This window comes from Palaemon carinicauda, chromosome 2, assembly GCF_036898095.1.
Source record: "Palaemon carinicauda isolate YSFRI2023 chromosome 2, ASM3689809v2, whole genome shotgun sequence".
Taxonomy (NCBI): Eukaryota; Metazoa; Arthropoda; class Malacostraca; order Decapoda; family Palaemonidae; genus Palaemon; species Palaemon carinicauda.
This window is the reverse complement of record NC_090726.1, coordinates 60,595,876-60,610,260: the sequence shown is the minus strand read 5'-3', so window position 1 is coordinate 60,610,260 and position 14,385 is coordinate 60,595,876. Positions and strand designations below refer to the sequence as shown.

The window sequence follows — 14,385 nt, the reverse complement described above, 5'->3', positions numbered from 1 at the left end:
ACCTAGGGAGGTCCTGTAGATCTTTGTTGATGGAAAGATCCAAGCCTCTGTGGCGGAAAACCGCTGCCAACATACTTCTGTAACCCTTGATCGTAGGAGCTGAAAGGGATCTTACTTTCCTTAGATATAACAGGAAGTCAGCAATCCGGGTTACAGTGGTACTGGTTGAGGAAACTGCATTGGTCTTGTACCAGCTACGGAAGACCTCCCCTTGAGACTGATAGATTCTGAGAGTGGATGTTCTCCTTGCTTTGGCAATCGCTCTGGCTGCCTCCTTAGAAAAGCCCCTAGCTCTTGAGAGTCTTTCGAAAGTCTGAAGGCAGTCAGACGAAGAGCGTGGAGGTTTGGGTGTACCTTCTTTACGTGAGGTAGACGTAGAAGGTTCACTCCTAGAGGAAGAGTCCTGGGAATGTCGACCAGCCATTGCAGTACCTCTAAGAACCATTCTCTCGCGGGCCAGAGCGGAGCCAACCAACGTCAGCCGTGTCCCTTTGCGAGAGGAGAACTTCTGAAGTACCCTGTTGACAATCTTGAACGGCGGGAATGCATACAGGTCGAGATGGAACCAATCCAGCAGAAAAGCATCCACGTGAACTGCTGCTGGGTCTGGAATCGGAGAACAATACAACAGGAGTCTCTAGGTTATCGAGGTAGCGAACAGATCTATGGTTGGCTGACCCCACAGGGCCCAAAGTCTGCTGCAAACATTCTTGTGAAGGGTCCACTCTGTGGGGATGACCTGACCCTTCCGGCTGAGGTGATCTGCCATGACATTCATACCGCCCTGAATGAACCTCGTTACCAGCGTGAGCTTTCGATCTTTAGACCAGATGAGGAGGTCCCTTGCGATCTAGAACAACTTCACGAAAGAGTCCCTCCCTGCTTGAAGATGTAAGCCAGGGCTGTGGTGTTGTCAGAGTCCACCTCCACCACTTTGTTAAGCTGGAGGGACTTGAAGTTATCAAGGCCAGAAGAACCGCCAACAACTCCTTGCAATTGATGTGAAGTGTCCTTTGCTCCTGATTCCATGTTCCCGAGCATTCCTGTCCGTCCAAAGTCGCACCCCAGCCCATGTCTGATGCGTCCGAGAGGAGACGGCGGTCGGGTTTCTGAACAGCCAAAGGTAGACTTCCTTGAGAAGAAAGCTGTTCTTACACCACGCGAGAGAAGACCTCCTCTCTTCGGAAACAGGAACTGAGACCGTCTCTAGCGTCATGTCCTTTATTCAGTGAGCAGCTAGATGATACTGAAGGGGGGAGGTGGAGTCTCCCTAACACGATGAACAGGGCCAGCGATGAAAGTGTCCCTGTTAGACTCATCCACTACCTGACTGAGCATCGGTTCCTTCTCAGCATGCTCTGGATGCATTCTAGGGCTTGGAAGATCCTTGGGGCCGACGGAAAAGCCCGAAAAGCTCGACTCTGAAGATCCATACCCAGGGAGACAATGGTCTGGGATGGGACGAGCTGAGACTCCTCAAAATTGACCAGGAGGCCCAGTTCCTTGGTCAGATCCATAGTCCATCTGAGAATCTCCAGACAGCGACGACTTGTGGGAGCTCTTAAAAGCCAGTCGTCTGACGGAGCCGGACATAAGATCATGGTACTGCTGCACAGTCTGTGAACTGTCAACCATGGGGAAGCGAGGAAGTACAGTGACAACCCGAAGCTGTCTAGACTGTCTGGGTCGTACAGACAACTCCTTATCGGGTTGCTGAGGTTGCCGCACTGCGTCACAACAAGTCATTTCTGCTGGTTGTTGAACGTCTTCCCAGTGACACACTGACTCCGTAAACAAAAAATCCTCTAACAAGGACTAAGCTTGGACTGCATGTCTTGCAACACAGCTCAAGGTCTATGGGAGCAGGTGTGGTAACAGACGGGGTTAGCGACTGAAGTGGAACCATTACCTTCCCTGGAAGCATGTTATGCTTAAATAAAAGTCCATAGGAGGCTACGCAGCTAAAGGCTCCTCTCCAAATGACAGAGTCCTCAAGGGAATATCAGAAGGAGGGAGAAAAGCACTTTCTCATCTACAGGGACCATATCCGAGAAAAGCTAAGTTCTCTCAGTGAGGGTTTCACTGGTGCAAAAGCAGCAGACTAGAAGGCAACGTTATGAAACTGCTTGACAGTCTAGTGAGTTGGCAACCACCAAAGATGTATGACTGAGAAGCATGCGGTAAGGTATGCAGAGCATGTTGTATGCAGAGCATGCTGTATGCAGAGCATGCTGTATGTAGAGCATGCTGTATGCAGAGCATGCTGTATGCAGAGCATGCTGTATGCAGAGCATGCTGTATGCAGAGCATGCTGTATGCAGAGCATGCTGTATGCAGAGCATGCTGTATGCAGAGCATGCGGTAAGGTATGCAGAGCATGTTGTATGCAGAGCATGCTGTATGCAGAGCATGCTGTATGCAGAGCATGCTGTATGTAGAGCATGCTGTAAGGTAAGCAGAGCGTGTTGCATGGCGTATAACATTTCTCAGAAATTCCATGACCAGTGCTAGAGTGAGTAATACTGTATCGCATTACCGTCCATGAAAGTGCACGTGCCGAGGGAATTGATTTAGACTGTTTTGTTGATGAATTTGATAGCCGGCATGATAATCGTAGAATTAAGCTACACTAAATGTACTATAATCTACTTCACCTCAGGAAAGGGAAACTCGCCCTGTTGGCAACACTGCATTACTTCATGCATGCTTGCATGGGGTTTAATATCAACATAATATTTACCTTACATTCATAACTCATGATTCATTTTTGTTTTGAAGATATTTTTGCCATATTTTGCGATTTTGTTAAAAATATATTGCAAGGAATACATATATATTTTTATATAAGTAATACAAATAACCTCCATTATCATAATGTTTGTGTAGGCATACATGTATATGATTACAAATGCAAGTTATGAAAGTAATGAGGTGTTATTATTGTCATTTGTTATTCCCAAGTTGAATGGGAAGAGGCTCAAGTTGAGGAGAAAGTGGCAGATGCATGCGTTGAGGTGGCTGACTCATAGCATGAGGTTGCTGCCTCAAGAGTTGCGCTTGCTGTAAGGGTTGCGGATGCGCAGTAGCAGGTTCCTGAGGAACGAGTTAAGGTTCCTGAGGTGTGAGCTGCGAGAGTTGAGGTAGCGGCTGCGCAGAACGCAGTTCTTGTCTCGCGAGTTGAGGTTCCTGAGGTGCTAGCCTAAGGAGTTGAGGCTCTTGCCTTGAGGAGGGTTGGGTTGTCGTACCTCAAGAGATTGTTGCCTCGCTGGTGGAACCGCAAGCGGAAGCGGAGGAAGTAAGGCATAAGATTCCTGCTCCCATTGCTGAGGTTGCCTTAAGGAAGGCGGAGGTTGCTGCACACCGCTGGTAACTGGCAACTCAGTACGCGGTAAGGTATCCTGAGGAACCTCAACATCGTACGCCTGGCAGACTGGACTGCGGTGAGGCGGAGCGATCGCAGGAGGAGGTGTAACCTTCTCAGCCTGACACTCACGCATTAAGACCGCAAGCTGTGACTGCATGGACTGCAGCAAAGTCATCTTGGGGTCGGCAGACGCTAAGGTCTGCTGAGGCAAAGCCTTAACAGAAGATGAGGTCTGTTGCGGCATCACCTTACCTCTCTTAGGAGGTGTGCAGTCACCTGATGACTGCGGAGAGTCAGAGCTAACCCAATGACTGCATCCGGGTTGTTGAACTCTAGAGGTCTGGACTTTACGTTTAAGAGGTCTTGAGACCTGAGTCCAGCGTTATCTCCCCGAAATATCTTCTGCAGACGAGTAAAATAAGGGCTCAATCGTCTGCGGGTGGGAGTGACGGTCTCTGTAAGACACGCCCGCAACCACCGAGGATACTTCTGTGCGCCGATCAAGGCCTGCCGAACCCTTTTGCCCTTCGACATTGCTTCTCCCCTGGGCTTGGGAGCTTGCAAGAGGTCCCGGACTGGGAGGACGACTGGCACGCAAGAAGTATCCTCACGCACAACACTGACACACTTTGCGCTAATCACTTATCACTTTTGAATTTCTGTTTGCACTTATTTCACTGAACTCGAAACTTTAAGTGGTTTGTACCTGAAACACGCAATTCTATCCTTCTTTAAAAGTTAGTAATTGCGAAAACAGAATTACAATGTAACAGAAAAATCTAATGAAAGATAAATAATTCAGTGGCTGGAAAGAGACTAAACACTAGATCAAATAAACTACGTTTAAAATCTCTCACCGCATAAAGCTTGAGAACAAGAATAAACTCTAGAAACGTTTACCTTCTTCCCCTAAAAAGACTAGGGAGAAGAGCAAAAACGATAACAACGTTACTCGCTTGAACGAAACGTTTATCCAGCTCTCTCTCCCTCCGTCTCTATCTCTCTCTCTCTCTCTCTCTAGACTTAGAACCTGAGAGAAGAGCCCAATCATATATACTCGTTAAAACATATTATTGTTAAAGGAAAAAAACTGAAAGATTTCCCAAATAAAAAGTTCCTTTATTAGAATTAAAACCATTAAGCTAAGAAAGAATGAACAAAACGTTATAAACGGTTTACTCTTACTGCAACGTGACACCGTGAAAATTCTCTCTCTATCGTAACGATAGAGCGCAAGTTGAACGTTCTGAACGTCAACAACTGCAGAGACAAAACAAAACGTTAGTTCAACTTTGAAACAGTACGAGACTATCAAAGAAATTCTTTCAAAAACATTAAAATAGCATAATATGTTAACAGGTAAAACCGAAATGACGGGCTCAATGTTAATTAACTTCGGTACAAGAAAAGACCGCCTACTATTAGGAAAGGTCGAATTAAACAAATATAAAAATTAATTTAATAATTTTATAAAAAAGGAAGTTAATCGAAGAGGCCTATAAATGGCGGAGAGATATAAAATAAATCTATAACTTTTGTGAGCAAAATTAAGAAAGAGAGTCTATACTCTCTTAGACACCAACACTTCCGTCTAAGGGAAGGGTCGGCCATTAAAAGGTGAAAGAGAGTTCATACTCTCTTCGTCACCATAATTAATCAAATTAATTCCAAAAGCTAGCTAAGCTAATAAAAAAACTTCCTGAATAGCGAAAGCTGAAATCTTAGAGCAATACTTCACCAAAAACCGTGAACAAGACTCCAAAATTATAAGCGTATCCATGAACGTCTTGCCGGAAGCACGACAGAGGAAAAATTGAAGTGGTGTCAACAAGAAGTACTGCAGTACCTGGCCACAGGTGGCGCTTGTGAGTACACCCCCCTCTTGTATAGCGATCGCTGGCGTATCCCTTCCGTAGAATTCTGTCGGGCAACGGAGTTGACAGCTACATGATTATCGGGTAAGTTTAATATTGAAAAACAACTCCAGAATCAACAGCGTATCCAAGTAGGTCTTGCCGGTGGCACGACAGAGGAAAAATTGAGTTCTTGTTGACAAGAAGTACTTGAGTACCTGCTCACAGATGGCGCTGTTGTGCACACCCCCACCTGTATAGCGATCGCTGGCGTATCCCGACCTTAGATTTCTGTCGGGCAACGGAGTTGACAGCTACATGATCATCGGGTAAGATTAATATTGAAAATATAACTTTCAGAATTGTTCAAATTACCTTTAAATAAATTAATGTACTGTAAAAATGTTCCCATTTTCAATAGAAATAAAAGTCACATTTGTATGAAACACACTACTATGTAGAGAATGCCATTTTGGTGTCATTACAGTTTCAAATCACCTGAAATTATAAATAAAATCAGGCTATATATCAGCTTAGTGAGATCAGTGTTACTGTATAGACATGAGTCGTGGTATGACAATGAAACAATATCCAACAGATTTTGTAGATTTGAGAACAAAGCCCTAAGAAAAATATTGGGAGTTGAATGGCAGGACAGGATTGGAAATGAAACTATAAGAGAGATTAATCAAGTGCCATATGTGGATGAGATCCTGGTGAGGGCTAGATGGGGATGGTTTGGGCATGCTCTTAGCACTCCCCAAGAGAGATTAGTTCACCAGACTTTCAACTGGGCTCCAGAAGGCCCTAGAAGAGCTGGAAGACCCATGCCTTCCTGGCTGAGGACTATGAAGCGTGAAGTAGATGATGAATGGAGAAGTATTGATTTAAAAGCTCTAGATAGAGACGACCGGCGAAACCTCACAGAGGCCCTTTGCGTCAATAGGAGTAGGAGATGGAGATGATGTAATATCTTCTTGAAATAATTGATACAAAAAACTAAAATCTACTAGAAATTTATGAAAACAGAGATACAGTACTGTATTTGCAACTCCTGATTCGATTTAAAGTAAAAGAGGTGGCTGACAAATATTAGTGCTTCTTTTTTCTCCCTCTTGGAATTTTCCAGTATTGTAAATGAGGTTGGGGAGGAGGGAGATGCAGCAGGGGGTTGAAGGCCATACCCGACCCAGCCCCTAAGTTAGGTGGCAGTATGATAAAGATTAACTGTAGCACAAAATTATCAACTAATGAATATAAGTTATAGAGTTTAAACTATGTTTTAGTTAATATATACCAAATTATGTTAGTAAATACTGATTGGGGAGTATGTAGTTGGTTAGGACAAGTGAAAATCCTCTTAATACTTGTCAAATCTACTTCTTTAAGGGGAAAATGTTGTTTATCTGTCTGAAATACGATATTACGAAGCTAGTTTCATGATTTACAAAATATTGTGATTTATTTTTAATTTGCCAGGAGTGAATTCAGTTGGGAAGCAAACACAGGATTGAGACCTAGTTTTAGGGCTAAGGGGGTGTTGCAAGGGAACAAAAGTGGCAACCCCGCAATAGAGAAGATTATGACTCCTAGGTTAGGTCAGGTGGGGAAATTTAGGTTAGGTGATGTTCTTGTGTTTGTTTCCCTTTAAAATGTGGTTGATCAGCCATAACTTTTGGAATTTTACATCTGGTTCCTCCCAACCGACAATAAAGTCTTCTATCAATTTATGGATTTTCACTACCCTAAAAGATATTGTTATAGAGAAACACAGGAAAATCTTTATTAAAAAAGAAATTTGGTTTTATATAGAAAAACTCCCGTTTTCTTCAAAAATAACCTTTAATTCTGTCGCAAATAAATAGTTAATCAAATATACCCTAATATATGCTATGGTAATGGGACCACCCAATGAGAACCGTTGGTTTTGGGCGAGATTAATTTACTAGGGAATTTATAAATAATAGTAAAACTAACCTTTTTTTCTCTATACATTATTCTCTGGGATGTATAATAAATACAAAAAAATTACACAAAATATTAACATTCTAAGCTCCCAGATTATTTCCTATCTACTATTTGCATGTATCTGTAGTACATGTTAGGTAAGCCATTATTTGTGATTTACTTTCAGAACCCAGATGCAGTTAGTGTTAGTGCATATAAAGAAAATTAGGTACGGCATTATTTGTGAATTACTTTTAGGGTTTGTGACCTGGGAAGGGAAGGTCCAGGGGCTTGCCCCCAGCAAGGTCTGTGACCTGAGTAAGGGGGTCCGAATGGCTTGCCCCCGACTAGGTCAGTGACCTGAGAAGGGGGGTCCTGGGAGCTTGGCACCCAGTTAGGTCTGTGTCCTCGGAACTGCTAGGTTAGGTTAGGTAGGGTGTGTTAAGTTTTGTGGCCGTTTGAATATATCTCAAAATTTGTTTCTGTTCAGGAAAAACTTTAATTATAAGACAAACTTTTTCCTACAGTTAAAAGTATGTTTGCAATAAATCTTACCGTTATTTCGTTATAAATAATGATGTTTTTTCTGATTTCCCTACCCAAAGCCACGGTTCCCACCTTTCTGTTAGGAAGGGAGGATAACGGGTGAATGGCTTATTTGTTGCAAAAATAAAGGTAAAATTCATTGAAGGCACACTATTTACTGAAGGAAAAGATATTTTTTCTATTGGAAAGGCTCTCCCATGTTAAGCTATAATTTCACCCAGAAAAGTAAAGCCTGGTTGGGTTTGGACAGCTTCTTTTCTTTTACTCTATATATGGATTCCTCACTCAAAAGCGCCTATATATTTCCCAGTGTGGCACCCCATTATTTTCATTCTTTGGAGGGTCTTGTATCTCTATGATAGCAGCCATCTGTATGTATTATTATGTCTAACTTCGAATACGGCAGTGTAAGGTTGGAGGTAGAGGGGCATTAGCCCCCCATTAGGTAAGTAGGTAAGGACACGGCTTGTAGGTTAGGTTAGGGGGGAAAGTTTAGGTTAGTTGATGTCCATTTTTAATGAACGCATGAGGAACTGGCCGCTGATATACAAAGGCTCCAAATAAACTCAACTGAGACAGAAATAAAGATCAAATTCATTTAAGCACACAATATAAGGTTGGAGAAAACATGTTCTTGTATACGAAATCTGCTTGGTTGAAACTGTAATTTAACCAACATTTTATTTTAGTGTCCTGGCTCCTGCTCAGGTCTAAACTGTAAACTGTACATTCACCAACAAGCCTTAACAAGCATGATTTGTGGAACTATAATATATTACACACTTAATAGCTGATATAATAGTTTGTTAATTAAATAATACATCAGAACGTTTGATATTACACCCTAATCTTATACTATTACCGAAATGTTAAAATAACATACAAAACATATCTGGACTACTTACACAATGGCTGACGGCTTATCATATACTATTAATCTTATACGGCCAGTTGCTTCGAGAATAATAACACGGACGACTGCTTCAGCCAATAAAATGGTGTTACTTATTAATTTTACGTACAAGTAGGAGTGTCAAGTGAAGTGTCAAGTTAACTCCTCTCCATTGTTTACAAATTTCATCTTCTTCTTGATCTAGCATACGTCAACTTGAAGGCTACTTCTATCACAAAAATGGCCAAACATTTTCTTGATTTAGATGGCATTTACATTTCATAATCTATGAGAGTTATGGAAGTATGGATTTGAAATTGATATGAACTACGCTGCATGGCTCTTAACTGCTTAAAATGTGTATATGGCAAATAAATGAGGTGGGTCTTGTAGTTCCAATTCAAGAGAATAAAACTTGAGTAAAAACAGTACAACTGCAATTTTTGGCAAATGATTTGGATCAAGTAAAGATAAGCAACCCCAACTAGGGTTGTAGCTTAGCAAATAATAATAATAATAATAATAATAATAATAATAATAATAATAATAATAATAATAATAATAATAATAATAATAATAATAAACCCCTTGAGTGAAGATTTTTTTTTTAGTTATCTTAGTGTTGTCAGGTGTTTGAGAAAAGAGGAGAATATATATATAATAAGCCATAATATTCAGTGCATGTGTAGGCAAAGGAAAAAAAAGAGCCGTAACCAGAGAGGGGTCCAATACAGTACTATCTGGTTATTACTAGCTAAGCTACAACCCTAGTTGGAAAAGCAAGATGCTGTAAAACCAAGGGCTCCAACAAGGAAAAAAAAACAGTGAGGAAAGGAAATAAGGAAATAGGTAAACGATGAGAAAAAATTAACAATAAATTAATTTGAAAATATTAATAACATCAAAACAGATATGTCATACATAAACTGTAAAAAGAATTATGTCAGCCTGTTCAACATAAAAACATTAGTCAAACGACCCAATAATTATCTACCGCTAGTATCTCAACTTTAAGAGTTGTTTACTTGATCATATTGCACATATCCTATTATCCTTAAGAACCTACAAGATCTGCATGCCGTATACAGAGTATTTAGAGTATCACATCGTATTCCGAGTTTATTGTCAAATCCACATTATGATACTATCAAAACACTTAAGAACGAAAGTCTTCGTCTCTTGTTTGTTTTGAAAGCTTAATATCTCCCGTCTTTCGAATTTTCATTGAGAACGTGTTATGTGGTCTTGGGGCTGCATGTCTGACAGCTCTCTGAAACCTACAGCAGAGGTATATCTTGGCTCCAATGACGTGAAACCATTCTATTCTCGTGTCGACATGATCCGTTGGCTGCACCAACATGGAATAAGATAGGGCTGCACGATGTATAACAATTCTCTCAGATATTTTAGAGGTCTGGTTCTGATAACTTGATAGGCTATAGCATAAACTCTATTTCAACTTTAATAGACATCCAGCGTATTATTATTATTATTATTATTATTATTATTATTATTATTATTATCATTATTATTATTATTATTATTATTATTATTAGGTATATTGTAATAGATAAAGTCACAGTAGTCAATCCTGGTAATAACACAGTTGATAAAAATTTCTTCATAGAACATTCATCCACTTACTTTTTTTTTTTTGTCTTTTTGTCTTTTAAAAAAATCAATGTTTCTATGGTGATATCTAATGATTCTTACAAAATGATCTATTTGAGCACTGAGAGACAAATTACAGTCCAGCGATGCACCTAGGTCATGAACTCTACTAAATATTGGAACCAGGATGTCATAAATATTCATTTGGAAGTCACTCAAGTTTCAGAAGTCGTTTTTCTTTCCTATTATTATAAACCTACATGGAGTTTATTTTCGTGCCCACCAGCCGTGGTTTAAAGAACCAAGAAACGGAGTACACTCTAACAGGAATCACGGATGTGCCATACTCATGGATTGGTCATGAGACCTTACCCATTTTTCACATTGGCTAACGGACATCTATATTCGTACAATGAATGTTGTACTTCTGTCAAACGATGACTATATGTGCTTATAAACTTATGGAGACAGTGTCGTGAGTAATTGACCACTAATCAGAACTTATTTTCTTTAGAACTATTTGCCAACAACTGCACTTCAGCTAGGCATTTTAAACATATTACCCTACACAACTTCCAGTGTAAAAAAAAAAAAAAATAAACAAAACGTGCTATTCCCTATTTGGCAAATGTGTTGTGTCTTGAACTGTCTTGTGTATGTTGAATATCAGTGAATAGGGACAACCAAAGATGGGAAAAGGCCCCAGATAGACTGGAACCATGAGCCCTAAGTGAAATCTTTTAGGGCATCCCGAACATGAATGGCCCTACAATGCAAGGATTTGGAAGTTGATGACCCGAGCAAGCAGGGCACTAAGATCAAAATTTCCCTTGATGAAGAGGCTATGCAACACATCGTTGCAAGTAGCCAAATTAATAAGGAGCTGAGAGGCCCAGACAAAGTGTGATTTGTGATTAAAATAAATGTTGATACTTCTATCAACTTTCAAGTCCAACATATAGACTATAGAGTTTTGCCAACATGAAACAGAAAGATGAAGAAACTATTAAGCAGTCTCTATCGTGCCTCTGAAAAAAAGAACCAATTTTGATGCTGAGAGCGAGAAGCTAAACGAGAGACTAATCAAAACGGCCATACTCTGTACTCTATATGGTGAATTCTGCAAAGATGCTTTGACCAAAGAAAAGGGGCACCCAGTTAGCAAAGTTATAGAAAAAAAGTAGGAAGTATAAGCCATTGCTGCATCCACAATATTTCTAAAGAACATATTCTTGCAACTATTTAATCATCGACTAAATACGAAAGTGCCAAAAAAAAAAAAAAAAAAAAAAAAAAAAAAAAAAAAAAGCCATAATAAAAGTTCTAAGCAATACAGAAACCATGGCACTGTCCATGCATTGCGCTTATGTCCCGCATACAATGACCCATGCAATGCATACAAAGCGAAGGGTCACTGAAGCAAGATGTAGCTCAATAGACATAACGAACAATCCCCACCCGACAACAAACAACAGCTGGACCAGCATATCCAGTACACAGTAATAAACAGCAAAACCTTAACCAGAATAATGTGGATCTCAAAGGCAAAAATCCCACAGCCGATGAGTTTGCTACAGAATTCAGACAATGGGACTACAGTGCTCTCAGACTCAAATCATACACTCAGAATCTCATGTCCATTGTCCGTTATGCATCGAAGTTGACACTGTCTCTGACATCAACACTGCCACAGCATACATATAAGCAGATTCTTAGTAACACCCCATTTAGGGAGATCCTCCAGCAAAAACTAAATGTTCATCTTACCTCGTGCAGTGGAGACCCAATGAAATTCTTCGGCTCACTCAAATTTGTGATAAGCAGGAATTCTGAACTGAAAGCCAAAACAGTAATGTTCTATGCTGTGGATGTGTAAAGCTCACAACAACTTGAAATCCTAAGCATTAACCTACATACCATAGCACAGACAGTTCGTAAGGAGGTCACCAGGCCCATACTGTCAATGGATCAGTAGAAAACTACCTACCCAAACTGTTTTGGCACCATAGGCAAATTCAGAGACCCAGCAGGCCTTTACCTAAAAGCTGACACAATTCCTTTCTGTGATCCCGAATAATATACAATACCTACTTCCTCTATTGTGGCTTTGAATGCGTAGTTGTGTAATAGGCAACAGCACATAACCACTGTTTCTACATCTTCTAGTTTCAAATTTATTTCCAATTGTCTCAATAAGATAAGATGTCATAACAGCATCTAAAGCTAATATGGCTTGCTCTTCAACAGATGGGGCTATGTAGGCATTTGATGGAATCTTAGTTGAGACTGAATTGCTCACTTGAATAAATCAACTTATCTGAATAATGGGTTGGTAACTGCTATCTTGATTGCATCTGAAGTAGATTTCGGTCGAAGCCGATTATCGTTGCAGGTATGGGCCCTTAAGACGGTTTCCATAAACAGTGTTGAGTCACGAAGGGATAAAAAATGCCAAAAAATTCCATGAAGAGTAAAAATATAAAAACACCCATCATAACAGTATAATTATAATTCATAAAGAATAAAGCTTTTTTAATACTATATAGTTGAGCAGCAAGATGAGCGTTTATCTAAGATAAGGAACGTACACGTTTCAAACATGAAAATATGCACAGTATGTCACATTTACCTGTATAACCGTTGACTTGATCAACATACCAAGTTTTTAACAGCTATGGGAAGTAACAGCGTCATCTGTTGATGTTAATATTCAGTAGGAGTATATCGGTAAATCATTTAAGCGGATTGAATTAATTTAAACTCTTGAGGCTGTAATGCAAAGAAACACAATTATTATCTTTAATTTGATCTATTTCATGCAGTAAATATTTCATGCAGTAAATAAGTAAAACCCTACTGCTTATACTTGAGGGTCAAATTACTGGTTTGACCAACTCGAGCAAAGGTTGATAGATAGGGTTCAACAGAATGATAGCAGTTTACGTGTAACACTAGATAGTCTTGATTTTTATATTTAAAAAAAAAGTTTTTGTAGACCTTGTCCCTCTTTTTCCGACCTGGTTTCCAGGCAATTATGGCAACTTTAAAAATCTTAAACTTTCCATGAGATACTGAGATGAAATACACCTAAATTAAACACTACGTCAACCCCATCTACCGGTTTTTGCTAAATGTTTCAACTGAACATTATTGATGCTGTTTAGGAAGACCCATCTATAATATGCTACTGAGGAAGAAGTCATCTGTCATAAAAGAAACCAGACGAGAGGGAAAAGGACGTCTGCCAGGGATGCATAGAACGAACCTCCAATAGTCTGTGGGTGTTGGAATAATTAGCCAAGTCACCTAGGTGTAGATTTAGTGAAGGAAACCATGAATAAGGAGGGCGTAGTACCACCAACTCGTAAATAAAAAAAAACATGCTCTTGTATACAGTAATACTTTAATGACAGTGGACTTCAGAACAACGAATCTTACCGTATTTCAAACTGATAATTTCTAGGGAATTATGCTACAGGTTTTCGGGGTCGTTATATTGACAGTGGGGAACCATTCAGTCAATGACACAAATTGCAAGGAGCTTAAATGATGAAGGTGTAGCCAAAACCTTGTTTTCCATAAATGCATTAATATTAACATAAAGTCTTGAATGGAGGAAACCTATTGTCCTCACATATGAGTGATATGCGAGTTCTCAAGCAAGCAATCAATTCAGCAGGGAAAAAATATCTATCTATCTATCTATCTAAATATATAAATATATATATATATATATATATATATATATATATATATGTATGTATATATACATACATACATGCATATATTCATGTATGTATGTATGTATATATATATATATATATATATATATATACATATATATATATATATATATATATATATATATATATATATACATATATATATATATATATATATATATATATATATATATATATATATACATGCATATATTTATGTATGTGTAAATATATATATATATATATATATATATATATATATATATATATATATACATATATATATATATGTATATATATATATATATATATATACAATATATATATATAAATGCATATATATATATATATATATATATATATATATATATATATATATATATATATGTATATTTACACACACACACACACACACACATATATATATATATATATATATATATGTATATA

General features: G+C 38.9%; 1 protein-coding gene across 2 annotated transcripts in view; it reads right to left on the bottom strand.

Moving 5' to 3' along the window:
* The window catches only part of Sec3 (exocyst complex component Sec3), a 327,711-nt gene extending 318,918 nt beyond the window's left edge, over positions 1-8,793 (bottom strand). For both annotated transcript variants that reach the window (XM_068356333.1, XM_068356340.1), the window contains exon 1: positions 8,616-8,793. The gene's annotated coding sequence lies outside the window, so the exon portion shown is untranslated. The remainder of the gene's footprint in view (positions 1-8,615) is intronic.
* Between the last annotated feature and the right edge of the window lie 5,592 nt (positions 8,794-14,385).